We start from the raw sequence: 14,694 nt of genomic DNA, 5'->3' as shown, positions 1-14,694 counted from the left end.
TGCGTCTTCCTTCATTGGCTGAAAATTGGCGCTGAAAGCGTCATACGAAACGCGACATTGGCGTGAAGATCGCTGACCTCATGGCCGATCCCACACTAGGATCGGGTTTCATGAAACCCGACTTTGCCGAAAATTTGAATTTGTCCGATCCGTTTCGCTCAACCCTTCATGGAACTTGAAGAGAAAATCTTATCTTTGTAGAAGGAGGAACCAAGCATACTTGGTTTTTAGGGATCAAAGTGAAACTCATCAACAGAGACTAAGTTTATCCTTTGGAGCATCCCCTTAATATTCTCAGAATGATGTGTGATTTCTAGGATGGATAACATTATTGATTCCATAGAATAATAGATAAAAGTGTGTTTTTTTAACAATCATACTAGTTCTCCGTGTGATTACATCTGTCACCCCGTTCCTTACACAACTCCCCTCCTACACACTCATGGAGGCGAGCTTTGATCTACCACCCAACATGATTTTTCTACAATTTTTCCGGAAGTGCAGATGCTAAATTTTCTAAGAACTAGAGAAACAAGCCAAGCAAGGTGCCATATTGTCAAGGTATTGTAGATATAGAGGAAAAGAATGTCAGTGACCTTTCAATCCTGCATAAGCAGTGAAAACAAAGTCTCGCCCCAGGATAGTTCCTCTTTATGGAGAGACAACCGTGTTTATCCAGTGAACACCAGCTACTGTTATGTGGTCAGAGGTCATTGTCATATGACTATTGAATAAAGTTATTTTGTGTTCTCTCCCACACATTCAGTAGTATTCGACCAGAGCCTAGAGAGGACATCTGGAGAAGATGCAACCCTACAAGTCTTGTAGGATGATGCTATCACCAATAACACCAGATTACCAGACAATACATACAGTGGCTTACGAAGGTATTCACCCCCTGAGCTTTTTACCTATTTTATTACATTACAACCAGTGTTTACATTTTTTTGTAATCCGATTTGTGTGTGATAGTCTAAGGGTATGTGCACACGTTGCGGGTTTCCTGCAGATTCGCAGCGTTTTTTTGCCTTGCGGATCTGCAAGTGATTTACAGTACAATGTAAATCAATAGGAAAAAAAAACACGCTGTGCTAATGGTGCGGAAAATTCCGTGCAGAAACGCTGCGGATTAAAAGAAGTAGCATGTCACTTCTTTTGTGATGATCTGCAGCGTTTTTGTACCCATTCCATTATAGAAATCCGCAGGGGTAAAAAACGCAGTAAATCCGCAGTAAATCTGCAGCAAATCCGCACAAAAAAACGCGTAAAATCCACACCTGTGTTTTCTGCCAAGAGATGCTAATCCGTAACGTGTGCACATAGCCTAAGTTAGTGAAGTGAAAAAATATAGGCATAAATTAAATTTATGCTATCAAATATAACTAAAAATTGGAATGTGCATATGTATTCACCCTTTGCGATGAAGCCCCTACAAATTTCTGGTACAAGCAATTCCCTTCATAAGTCCCATGCTTAGTGAAAGGACGTCCCCCTGTGTGCAATCTAAGTGTCACATGTCTGTCAGAATATACACTTTACCTTTTCTGAAAGGCCACAGAGACTGCAACACCATTAACAAGAGGCATCACTAACAAAACACCATGAAGACCAAGGAAATCTCCAAACACCACCATGAAGACCAAGGAGATCTCCAAACAACACCATGAAAACCAAGATCTCCAAACAACATCATGAAGACCAAGGGGATCTCCAAACACTACCATGAAGACCAAGGAAATCTCCAAATAACACCATGAAGACCAAGGAGATCTCCCAACACCACCATGAAGACCAAGTGGATTTCCAAACACCACTATGAAGACCAAGGAGGTCTCCAAACAAGTCAGGGACAAAGTTGTTGAGAAGTACAAGTCAGGGTTGGGTTATAAAAAAAAATCCCAATCTCTGATGATCCCCTGGAGCACCATCAAATCCATTATCATCAATTGGAAAGAACATCATACCACAACAAACCTGACAAGAGCGGGCCGCCCACCAAAACTCTCAGCCCGAGCAAGGAGGGCATTAATCCCCAACACCTCCGACTATCAACCACATTCGGATCCTTCAGACGGAACCTGAAAACCCATCTCTTCAGGAAAGCCTACAGCCTGCACTGACCCCGCTGCCTCCTCATCACTACCGGAGCTCCTGCAACCCTCAACCTATTGTCTCCTTCCCCACCATCATGTAGAATGTAAGCCCGCAAGGGCAGGGTCCTCGCCCGTCTGTATCAGTCTGTAATTGTTAGTTTGCTTACTGCAAGTGATACCTGTAATTTGTATGTAACCCCTTCTCATGTACAGCACCATGGAATCAATGGTGCTGTATAAATTAATAATAATAATCAGAGAGGCAGCTCAAGTACCAAAGGTAAACCTGGAGGCAGAGGAGTTGCTAGGGATTTGGTTCGGGGAAGGGGGAGGGGGGGCGAAAATTCTGAGTGGGCACCTAACCAGGTAACCTTGATTACAACTTGGTTATGCACCCTAATATTGGAGGAGAACCTCAGCAGATGACCAAGCTGTTGCTAAAAATAATCTCTTTATAAAGATCAACATGGATATTACCGCCATATGGTCAGTGGTAGATAGCAGTCCTACGGAACATATAAGAGATCACAGAACAGTTATAGATGGTGACTTACAGCTGACGTTCTTTCTGATGGAATCATTCATTTTCCCAATTTTTCCATTTGACCCAGACCGACATGACAACTTCTTCCAGCCAGGGCTCGGCTGCAGAGGATACAAAAAAGACATATTTCACTTCTCATATCTCAGCCCCATCATCATCTATTCCCAACCTGCACAAACTCCTCATCCTGCTTATTCTCCAAATACTGAGCCGCTGCTGCCGTATGTGTCCCTATTACTGCATCTGCTCTGTGGAACAGTGTGCCTCTAGATCAGGGATAGGTAATTAATTTTCCCGAGGGGCCACATGAGAGTCCGTGATGTGGAGGGCCGAACCAATAGGCTGAAATTAATTCTGCTCAATATTAAAATTGATATATTATAATTATTGTATTATTGATAATTATATTAATATTAATTTTATCACTTAATATTGAGCAGAATTAGGTATGCTGGCCCTTATATATCATTTTAACCCAAGTACAACCCCATCTGTATATTGTATGAACCCCAAATATACTGTAAGAGGCCAACACAGCTTCCCATATACTGCGTGAGGCCGACACAGCCTCCCTATATACTGCATGATGCCCACACAGCTTTCCCATATACAACATGAGGCCCACACAGCCTCCCCATATACTGCATGAGCCCCACACAGCTTTCCCATATACAGCATGAGGCCCACACAGCCTCCCTATATACTGCATGAGCCCCACCCAGCCTCCCTATATACAGCATGAGCCCCACACAGCCTCCCCATATATTGCATGAGTCCCACACAGCCTCCCTATATACTGCATGAGCCCCACCCAGCCTCCCTATATACACTGCATGAGCCCCACACAGCCTCCCTATATACTGCATGAGCCCACACAGCCTCCCTATATACTGCATGAGCCCCACACAGCTTCCCTATATACTGCATGAGCCCCACAGTCTCCCCATATACGGCATGAGCCCCACACAGCCTCCCCATATACTAAAAAAGAAGAGAATGTCCAGCTTCACCGAATCCGTAAAAAGAGTTTTCTTTATTCACAAACTTTAAACATGGAGGATACAGACTTCACCACAAACCATATGGGTAAGAATCTCAACGCGTTTCTGAAGACTAAAGCTCCCTTAATCATGACATTCCAAAAGACCCATGTATCCCACTTAAATAGCCATAAACCGAAAACACACAAAACCAAAAAAACAAACTGAAAACACACCGGTGGGGTAAATGATCGACCTACGGGACCCGTAGAAGCGCTGAGTGCGCAAAACGGCCGTCGTCCTGCTGTTCACTCCCCGCACCCTCACTTTTTACCTGCCGATTCCAAGAAAAATGTCTGTTACCTTGATATGGTAAAATAAAAGACACCAATTTCACTGCAAACTGGGTGAGTGCCACATTTCTCTTTTTATTTTCTATAGACCATATAGGATACTGCACACCCACCCTCCCCATAGGCAGGCCCCATAGTATATTGCACACACCCTCCCCATAGGCAAACAGTCAGACTCTATATAAGATAAAGAGCCCCATAAAAACAATAAATCCAATATTCACCTCTCTTCCTCCTGCTTCCACCGCTGCTCTGAGCGCCTGAACACCTCTGGACAGCGGGCGCCGAGCAGTGACATCATCACGCCTGCTGTTAGTGTTGGCGTCGGTGATGTCAGACGCTGACAGAGGGATGATGGGAGAGGGAGCGTTTTGCTCCTTCTGTCATCAATGCGCGGTCAGCTGTATCGGCATCTAGCCAATACAGCTGAACCTGCGATGACGGGCGGGGGGCCCACTGCTGGCACCGGGCCCCCCACTGCCTGCTCAAGGGCTCCATAGTGGCAGGGCAGCAGTGCAGGGAGAGCATCATGTACTCATTCACTTTATGCAGTTAATAGCCCTCTGTGTCTGTACTGCTACATATTTAGGCAGTTAACTGGTTCATGCAGCTTTACATGAACACCCGAGCCTTACACTATGGCTGGCCCGAATAACTATAGCATTTGTTACCATCCACCTCTCGTGTCTCCCCTTTTCCTCATAGTGTGTAAGCTTGCGAGCAGGGCCCTCATTCCTCCTGGTATCTGTTTTGAACTGTATTTCTGTTATGCTGTAATGTCTATTGTCTGTACAAGTCCCCTCTATAATTTGTAAAGCTCTGCGGAATATGATGGCGCTATATAAATAAAATTATTATTATTATTATTATCAATTCTCCTTGCTCTGCTGCAGAATGTAACTGTAACTGTGTAGCTCAGCGTGAGCCCCGTTAGAGCGCGGGGCACGGGGCCGCCGCCCCCCCTGCCTCCTCCCTGGTAGCTACGCTACTGCCTGGAGGAGCTGCAGATTTCCCAAGCAAAAGACTGGAGTATCTGTCCATACGAGCACAATAAACCGTATGATCCATAGAGATGGCCTATCTGGAAGAGTGGTCAGAAAAAAGCCATAACTTACAAAAAAAGTAAGGCTTGTTTCAAGTTTGCCAAAAGACATGTGAGACACTTCCCAAATGTATGGAGAAAGGTGCTGTGGTCAGATGAGACCAAAATGGAACTTTTTGTCCACAACTGTAAACGCTATGTCTGGCGCCAAACCAACACAGCTCATCACCCCAAGAACACCATCTCCACAGTGAAACATGGTGGTGGGATAATGCTGTGGGAATGTTGTTCAGCAGCAGGGGCAGGGATAATGGTCAAGGTCGAAGGGGAGGATGGATGGAGCGAAATACAGGGATATTCTTGAGCAAAATGTGTTTCAGTCTGTCAGTGATTTGAGACTAGGTCAGAGGTTCAACTTCCAACAACACAATGACCCAAAGCATACTGCTAAAGCAACACTCAAGTGGTTTAAGGTGAAACATGTAAAAGTTTTGGATTGGCCAAGTCACAGCCCAGGCCTTAATCCAATTGAGAACCTGTGGTCAGACTTGAAGATTGCTGTTCACCAGAGGAAATCATCTAACTTCAAGGAGCTGGAGCAGTTTTGCCTTGAGGAATGGCGAAAAATTCCAGTGGCAAGATGTGTAAGGTTGATAGAGACTAATCCAAAGAGACTTCCAGCTATAATTGCCTTAAAAGAGGCTCTAGAAAGTGCTGACTTTAGGGATGTGAATATTTATGTGCACTGAAGTGTACAGTTATTTTGTCCTATTTGTTGTTTACTTCACAGTCAAAAGAAAACCAAATGTGCCCAGTTGTCGGCATGCTCTTTACTCACGCAAACCCTCAAAAAACTGCATAATTCCAGGTTGTGAGGTAGCAAAACATTGCTCTGAGACACCCTCGTCAAACCTAAGCAAAACAGTTTATGCCAACTTTTATCTTCTTGGCCCTAGGACGTAAATACTGCTCTAGCTGAACTTGACGAGACCTCCTGGTCTCTGTTATCTTATTAGAACCTCATTAGAGGCTTTGGTGAACTACATACGTCCAGTACAGACCAAAAGTTTGAACACACTTTCTCATTTAAAGATTTTTCTGTATTTTCATGACTATGAAAATTGTACATTCACACTGAAGGTATCAAAACTATGAATTAACACATGTGGAATTATATACTTAACAAAAAAGTGTGAAACAGCTGAAAATATGTCTTATATTCTAGGTTCTTCAAAGTAGTCACCTTTTGCTTTGATGACTGCTTTGCACACTCTTGGCATTCTCTTGATGAGCTTCAAGAGGTAGTCACCGGAAATGGTTTTCACTTCACAGGTGTGACCTGTCAGGTTTAATAAGTGGGATTTCTTGCCTTATAAATGGGGTTGGGACCATCAGTTGTGTTGTGCAGAAGTCTGATAGCTGATAGTCCTACTGAATAGACTGTTAGAATTTGTATTACGGCAAGAAAAAAGCAGCTAAGTAAAGAAAAACAAGTGGCCATCATTACTTTAACAAATGAAGGTCAGTCAGTTTGAAAAATTGGGAGAACTTTGAAAGTGTCCCCAAGTGCAGTTGCAAAAACCATCAAGCGCTATAAAGAAACTAGCTCATATGAGGACCGCCCCTTGAAAGGAAGACCAAGAGTCACCTCTGCTTCTGAGGATAAGTTTATTTGAGTCACCAGCCTCAGAAATCGCAGGTTAACAGCAGCTCAGATTAGAGACCTGGTCTGTCATGATCCCAATGGCAGGGGATCACAAAAGGACAAGCACAAAAAACAAAACAAGCTCTAGGGTGATGGAAACTGAGCTGACCGCGATCCTGAACCTCAACACACAACTAGCTGTAGCCGGGGAACGTGCCTACGATGATTCCTAGACGTCTCGCGCCAGCCGAAGAACTAACTTTCCCTATTAGAAGAAACACAGACCTCTCTTGCCTCCAGAGAAACACCCCACAGAAATAGCAGCCCCCCACATGTAATGACGGTGAAATGAGAGGAAAGCACATACGTAGTTATGAAAATAGATTCAGCAAAATGAGGCCCGCTAAAGCTAGATAGCAGAGGATACAAAAGTGAACTGCGCGGTCAGCGAAAAACCCTACAAAAAACCATCCTGAAATTACTTGAACTCATGTTCCAACTCATGGAACATGAGGAGTAATATCAGCCCACTAGAGCAACCAGCAAAAAGGAATCACATATCTGCAAGCTGGACTAAGACAAAAATTAAGCAAAACGTGGAACAGGAAAATCAAAAACTTAGCTTGTCCTGAAGAATACAGAAGCGGGAAGCAGAGGTAACAAGACACACTGATTACATTGATAGCCGGCGAGGAAATGACAAGAAAGCCAGGTTAAATAGGAAACTCCCATATCCTGATAGAACAGGTGGACACCAGAGACAGCAGAGAACACAAGTCACCCAGTACCATCTGTAACCACCAGAGGGAGCCCAAAAACAGAATCCACAACAGTACCCCCCCCCCCTTGAGGAGGGGTCACCGAACCCTCACGAGAACCACCAGGGTGACCAGGATGAGCCCTATGAAATGCACGGACCAAATCAGCAGCATGAACATCAGAGGCAACCACCCAAGAATTATCCTCCTGACCATAACCCTTCCACTTGACCAAATACTGGAGTCTCCGTCTGGAAACACGAGAATCCAAGATCTTCTCCACAACATACTCCAATTCTCCCTCCACCAGCACAGGAGCAGGAGGCTCAAGTGAAGGAACAACAGGTACCTCATACCTCCGCAACAACGACCGATGGAACACATTATGAATAGCAAACGATGCCGGGAGATCCAAACGAAACGACACAGGGTTAAGAATTTCCAAGATCCTATAGGGACCGATAAACCGAGGCTTGAACTTAGGAGAAGAGACCTTCATAGGAACAAAACGAGAAGACAACCACACCAAGTCCCCAACACGAAGTCGAGGACCCACGCGGCGACGGCGATTAGCAAACTGCTGAGCCCTCTCCTGGGACAACTTCAAATTGTCCACCACATGACTCCAAATCTGATGCAACCTATCCACCACCATGTCCACTCCAGGACAATCAGAAGGCTCCACCTGACCAGAGGAAAAACGAGGATGAAACCCCGAATTACAAAAGAAAGGAGAAACCAAGGTAGCAGAACTAGCCCGATTATTAAGGGCAAATTCGGCAAGCGGCAAAAAGGTAACCCAGTCATCTTGATCAGCAGAAACAAAACACCTTAAATAAGTTTCCAAGGTCTGATTAGTTTGTTCCGTCTGGCCATTCGTCTGAGGATGGAATGCAGACGAAAAGGACAAATCAATGCCCATCTTAGCTTAGCACAGAACGTCCGCCAAAATCTAGACACAAACTGGGATCCCCTGTCAGAAACGATGTTCTCCGGAATCCCATGCAAACGAACCACGTTCTGAAAAAACAGAGGGACCAACTCAGAGGAGGAAGGTAACTTAGGCAAGGGTACCAGATGAACCATCTTAGAAAAGCGGTCACACACAACCCAGATGACGGACATTTTTTGAGAGACAGGGAGATCCGAAATAAAGTCCATGGAAATGTGCGTCCAAGGCCTCTTCGGGATAGGCAAAGGTGACAACAATCCACTGGCCCGAGAACAGCAAGGCTTAGCCCGAGCGCAAACTTCACAAGACTGCACAAAAGAACGCACATCCCTCGACAAGGAAGGCCACCAAAAAGACCTGGCCACCAAGTCTCTAGTACCAAATATTCCAGGATGACCTGCCAACGCAGAAGAATGGACCTCGGAGATGACTCTACTGGTCCAATTATCCGGAGCAAACAGTCTTTCAGGCGGACAACGATCAGGTTTATCCGCCTGAAACTCCTGCAAAGCACGTCGCAAGTCTGGGGAGACAGCCGACAAAATCACCCCATCCCTAAGGATACCAGTGGGCTCAGAATTTCCAGGGGAGTCAGGCACAAAACTCCTAGAAAGAGCATCCGCCTTCACATTCTTTGAACCTGGCAGGTATGAAACCACAAAATCGAATCGGGAGAAAAACAGTGACCAACGAGCCTGTCTAGGATTCAGACGCTTGGCAGACTCAAGGTAAATCAGATTTTTGTGATCAGTCAAGACCACCACACGATGTCTAGCACCCTCAAGCCAATGACGCCACTCCTCAAATGCCCACTTCATGGCCAAAAGCTCCCGATTACCAACATCATAATTCCGCTCAGTCGGCGAAAACTTTCTAGAAAAGAACGCACACGGCCTCATCACTGAGCAATCGGAGCTTCTCTGTGACAAAACCGCCCCCGCTCCAATCTCGGAAGCATCAACCTCAACCCGAAAAGGAAGCGAAACATCTGGCTGACGCAACACAGGAGCAGAAGAAAACCGGCGCTTAAGTTCCTGAAAGGCCTCCACAGCCGCAGGAGACCAATCAGCAACATCAGCACCCTTCTTAGTCAAATCCGTCAAAGGCTTAACAACACTAGAAAAATTAGTTATGAAACGACGATAAAAATGAGCAAAGCCCAAGAACTTCTGTAGACTCTTAAGAGATGTAGGCTGCGTCCAGTCACAAATAGCCTGAACCTTGACGGGATCCATCTCAATAGTAGAAGGGGAAAAAATATACCCCAAAAAAGAAATCTTCTGGACTCCAAAGAGACACTTTGAACCCTTTACAAACAAAGAATTGGCCCGCAGGACCTGAAACACCTTCCTGACCTGCTGAACATGGGACTCCCAGTCATCCGAAAAAACCAAAACATCATCCAAATACACAATCATAAATTTATCCAGATATTCACGGAAAATATCATGCATAAAGGACTGGAAGACAGAAGGAGCATTAGAAAGTCCAAAAGGCATCACCAAATACTCAAAATGGCCCTCAGGCGTATTAAATGCGGTTTTCCACTCATCACCCTGCTTTATCCGCACAAGATTATACGCACCCCGAAGATCAATCTTAGTGAACCATTTAGCCCCCTTAATGCGAGCGAACAAATCAGTCAACAATGGCAAAGGATACTGATATTTAACTGTAATCCTATTCAAAAGACGGTAATCTATACAAGGCCTCAAGGAACCATGTTTTTTGGCCACAAAAAAAAACCTGCTCCCAAAGGGGACGAAGATGGACGGATATGTCCCTTTTCCAAGGACTCCTTAACATAATCCCGCATAGCAGTATGCTCTAGCACTGACAGATTGAACAAACGACCTTTAGGAAATTTACTGCCAGGAATCAAATCTATAGCACAATCGCAATCCCTGTGAGGAGAAAGCGAATTGAGCTTAAGCTCCTCAAAAACATCCCGATAATCAGATAAAAATACTGGAACCTCAGAAGGAGTAGATGAAGCGATAGAAATCGGAGGTGCATCATCATGAACCCCCTGACATCCCCAGCTTAACACAGACATCGTTTTCCAGTCCAAGACTGGGTTATGAGTTTGTAACCATGGCAGACCAAGCACTAAGACATCATGTAAATTATACAGTACCAGGAAGCGAATCACCTCCTGATGAACGGGAGTCATACGCATGGTCACTTGTGTCCAGTACTGAGGTTTATTCATAGCCAAAGGTGTAGAGTCAATTCCTTTCAAAGGAATAGGGACTTCCAGAGTCTCCAGACTAAACCCACAGCGGTTGGCAAATGACCAATCCATAAGACTCAGGGCAGCGCCTGAATCCACATAGGCATCGACGGAAATGGCTGATAATGAACAAATCAGACAGAATGAACTTAGACTGTAAAGTACTAATGGCAACAGACTTATCAACCTTTTTTGTGCGTTTAGAGCATGCTGATATAACATGAGCTGAATCACCACAATAAAAACACAACCCATTTTTCCGCCTATAGTTTTGCTGTTCACTTCTGGACTGAATTCTATCACATTGCATTGTCTCAGGTGCCTGTTCAGAAGACACCGCCAAATGGTGCACAGGTTTGCGCTCCCGTAAACGCCGATCAATCTGAATAGCCATAGTCATAGACACATTCAGACCTGTAGGCGCAGGGAACCCCACCATGACATCTTTAATGGCCTCAGAAAGGCCATCTCTGAATCTTGCAGCCAGGGCGCACTCATTCCATTGAGTAAGCACCGACCATTTCCGAAATTTCTGACAATATATTTCTGCTTCATCTTGCCCCTGAAAGAGAGCCAATAAAGCTTTTTCAGCCTGAATCTCTAGGTTAGGTTCCTCATAGAGCAAACCCAATGCCAGAAAAAACGCATCCACATTGAGCAACGCAGGATCCCCTGGTGCCAATGCAAATGCCCAATTCTGAGGGTCACCCCGCAAGAAAGATATAACAATCTTGACTTGCTGAGCAGGGTCTCCAGAAGAGCGAGATTTCAAAGAAAGAAACAACTTGCAATTGTTCCTAAAATTCAGAAAACTAGATCTATCTCCAGAAAAAAACTCTGGGATAGGAATTCTAGGTTCAGACATAGGAGCATGTACAACAAAATCTTGTATATTTTGAACCTTAGCAGCAAGATTATTCAGGCTGGAAGCCAAACTCTGGACGTCCATGATAAGCAGCTGAGGTCAGAGCCATTCAAGGATTAAGAGGAGGTAAGACGCAGCCAGGCTGCAATTAAGGCTATGCAGCAAACTCTGAGGGAAAAAAAAAAAAAAAAAACTTGCTCAGACTACTTTTCCTCCTACTTCAGCCAATACGATTACCACTTTTTGGCCGGCTATACTGTCATGATCCCAATGGCAGGGGATCACAAAAGGACAAACACAAAAAACAAAACAAGCTCTAGGGTGATGGAAACTGAGCTGACCGCGATCCTGAACCTCAACACACAACTAGCTGTAGCCGGGGAACATGCCTACGATGATTCCTAGACGTCTCGCGCCAGCCGAAGAACTAACTTTCCCTATTAGAAGAAACACAGACCTCTCTTGCCTCCAGAGAAACACCCCACAGAAATAGCAGCCCCCCACATGTAATGACGGTGAAATGAGAGGAAAGCACATACGTAGTTATGAAAACAGATTCAGCAAAATGAGGCCCGCTAAAGCTAGATAGCAGAGGATACAAAAGTGAACTGCGCGGTCAGCGAAAAACCCTACAAAAAACCATCCTGAAATTACTTGAACTCATGTTCCAACTCATGGAACATGAGGAGTAATATCAGCCCACTAGAGCAACCAGCAAAAAGGAATCACATATCTGCAAGCTGGACTAAGACAAAAATTAAGCAAAACGTGGTACAGGAAAATCAAAAACTTAGCTTGTCCTGAAGAATACAGAAGCGGGAAGCAGAGGTAACAAGACACACTGATTACATTGATAGCCGGCGAGGAAATGACAAGAAAGCCAGGTTAAATAGGAAACTCCCATATCCTGATAGAACAGGTGGACACCAGAGACAGCAGAGAACACAAGTCACCCAGTACCATCTGTAACCACCAGAGGGAGCCCAAAAACAGAATCCACAACAGTACCCCCCCCCCCCTTGAGGAGGGGTCACCGAACCCTCACGAGAACCACCAGGGTGACCAGGATGAGCCCTATGAAATGCACGGACCAAATCAGCAGCATGAACATCAGAGGCAACCACCCAAGAATTATCCTCCTGACCATAACCCTTCCACTTGACCAAATACTGGAGTCTCCGTCTGGAAACACGAGAATCCAAGATCTTCTCCACAACATACTCCAATTCTCCCTCCACCAGCACAGGAGCAGGAGGCTCAAGTGAAGGAACAACAGGTACCTCATACCTCCGCAACAACGACCGATGGAACACATTATGAATAGCAAACGATGCCGGGAGATCCAAACGAAACGACACAGGGTTAAGAATTTCCAAGATCCTATAGGGACCGATAAACCGAGGCTTGAACTTAGGAGAAGAGACCTTCATAGGAACAAAACGAGAAGACAACCACACCAAGTCCCCAACACGAAGTCGAGGACCCACGCGGCGACGGCGATTAGCAAACTGCTGAGCCCTCTCCTGGGACAACTTCAAATTGTCCACCACATGACTCCAAATCTGATGCAACCTATCCACCACCATGTCCACTCCAGGACAATCAGAAGGCTCCACCTGACCAGAGGAAAAACGAGGATGAAACCCCGAATTACAAAAGAAAGGAGAAACCAAGGTAGCAGAACTAGCCCGATTATTAAGGGCAAATTCGGCAAGCGGCAAAAAGGTAACCCAGTCATCTTGATCAGCAGAAACAAAACACCTTAAATAAGTTTCCAAGGTCTGATTAGTTTGTTCCGTCTGGCCATTCGTCTGAGGATGGAATGCAGACGAAAAGGACAAATCAATGCCCATCTTAGCTTAGCACAGAACGTCCGCCAAAATCTAGACACAAACTGGGATCCCCTGTCAGAAACGATGTTCTCCGGAATCCCATGCAAACGAACCACGTTCTGAAAAAACAGAGGGACCAACTCAGAGGAGGAAGGTAACTTAGGCAAGGGTACCAGATGAACCATCTTAGAAAAGCGGTCACACACAACCCAGATGACGGACATTTTTTGAGAGACAGGGAGATCCGAAATAAAGTCCATGGAAATGTGCGTCCAAGGCCTCTTCGGGATAGGCAAAGGTGACAACAATCCACTGGCCCGAGAACAGCAAGGCTTAGCCCGAGCGCAAACTTCACAAGACTGCACAAAAGAACGCACATCCCTCGACAAGGAAGGCCACCAAAAAGACCTGGCCACCAAGTCTCTAGTACCAAATATTCCAGGATGACCTGCCAACGCAGAAGAATGGACCTCGGAGATGACTCTACTGGTCCAATTATCCGGAGCAAACAGTCTTTCAGGCGGACAACGATCAGGTTTATCCGCCTGAAACTCCTGCAAAGCACGTCGCAAGTCTGGGGAGACAGCCGACAAAATCACCCCATCCCTAAGGATACCAGTGGGCTCAGAATTTCCAGGGGAGTCAGGCACAAAACTCCTAGAAAGAGCATCCGCCTTCACATTCTTTGAACCTGGCAGGTATGAAACCACAAAATCGAATCGGGAGAAAAACAGTGACCAACGAGCCTGTCTAGGATTCAGACGCTTGGCAGACTCAAGGTAAATCAGATTTTTGTGATCAGTCAAGACCACCACACGATGTCTAGCACCCTCAAGCCAATGACGCCACTCCTCAAATGCCCACTTCATGGCCAAAAGCTCCCGATTACCAACATCATAATTCCGCTCAGTCGGCGAAAACTTTCTAGAAAAGAACGCACACGGCCTCATCACTGAGCAATCGGAGCTTCTCTGTGACAAAACCGCCCCCGCTCCAATCTCGGAAGCATCAACCTCAACCCGAAAAGGAAGCGAAACATCTGGCTGACGCAACACAGGAGCAGAAGAAAACCGGCGCTTAAGTTCCTGAAAGGCCTCCACAGCCGCAGGAGACCAATCAGCAACATCAGCACCCTTCTTAGTCAAATCCGTCAAAGGCTTAACAACACTAGAAAAATTAGTTATGAAACGACGATAAAAATGAGCAAAGCCCAAGAACTTCTGTAGACTCTTAAGAGATGTAGGCTGCGTCCAGTCACAAATAGCCTGAACCTTGACGGGATCCATCTCAATAGTAGAAGGGGAAAAAATATACCCCAAAAAAGAAATCTTCTGGACTCCAAAGAGACACTTTGAACCCTTTACAAACAAAGAATTGGCCCGCAGGACCTGAAACAC

The sequence above is a fragment of the Ranitomeya imitator genome, chromosome 1 (assembly GCF_032444005.1).
Source record: "Ranitomeya imitator isolate aRanImi1 chromosome 1, aRanImi1.pri, whole genome shotgun sequence".
NCBI lineage: Eukaryota > Metazoa > Chordata > Amphibia > Anura > Dendrobatidae > Ranitomeya > Ranitomeya imitator.
Note: the sequence above shows the minus strand (reverse complement) of the source record.